The sequence below is a fragment of the Lathyrus oleraceus genome, chromosome 7 (genome assembly GCF_024323335.1).
Source record: "Lathyrus oleraceus cultivar Zhongwan6 chromosome 7, CAAS_Psat_ZW6_1.0, whole genome shotgun sequence".
In the NCBI taxonomy this organism is placed as follows: Eukaryota; Viridiplantae; Streptophyta; class Magnoliopsida; order Fabales; family Fabaceae; genus Lathyrus; species Lathyrus oleraceus.
This window is the reverse complement of record NC_066585.1, coordinates 246,694,829-246,695,398: the sequence shown is the minus strand read 5'-3', so window position 1 is coordinate 246,695,398 and position 570 is coordinate 246,694,829. Positions and strand designations below refer to the sequence as shown.

Here is a 570-nt window from a genome sequence, read left to right as displayed (position 1 = left end):
TATTACTCTTATATGAAAAGTTTGGATGGTTCTTCCAATTTGGGTTATAGGTATTCGAATAGGGGCTTCCTTGAGCATAGTTTACTTGCTCTGCTTGGATTCCTGTCAAGAGTTGACAGTCCGTAGGAGTGTGGCCTTGGATTCCACAGACCTCGCAATTCTGAGTTATAGCAACCACGGCGGCTGGGGGTGATACGTTTAAACTTTCAATTTTCTGGACCAAAGCATCCACTTTTGCATTAACGTGATCAAGGTTACTTATCTCGTACATGCCAGTTTTCGTTTGAGGTTTTTCCACCGTTGTTCGTTCGGTTCCCCACTGATAGTGGTTTTGGGCCATGCTCTCGATAAGCTGGTAAGCATCAGCATAAGGTTTGTTCATTAATGCACCACCTGCAGCGGCGTCTATTGTTAACCTTGTGTTGTATAAGAGACCATTATAAAATGTGTGAATTACTAACCAGTCTTCCAAACCATGGTGTGGGCAAAGTCTCATCATGTCTTTGTATCTTTCCCATGCTTCGAAAAGAGACTCGTTGTCTTTCTGTTTAAATCCGTTTATCTGGGCTC

General features: G+C 42.8%; 1 pseudogene; it reads left to right on the top strand.

Moving 5' to 3' along the window:
• The first annotated feature begins 470 nt into the window (after window positions 1-470).
• On the top strand, window positions 471-570 carry LOC127109124 (uncharacterized; annotated as a pseudogene).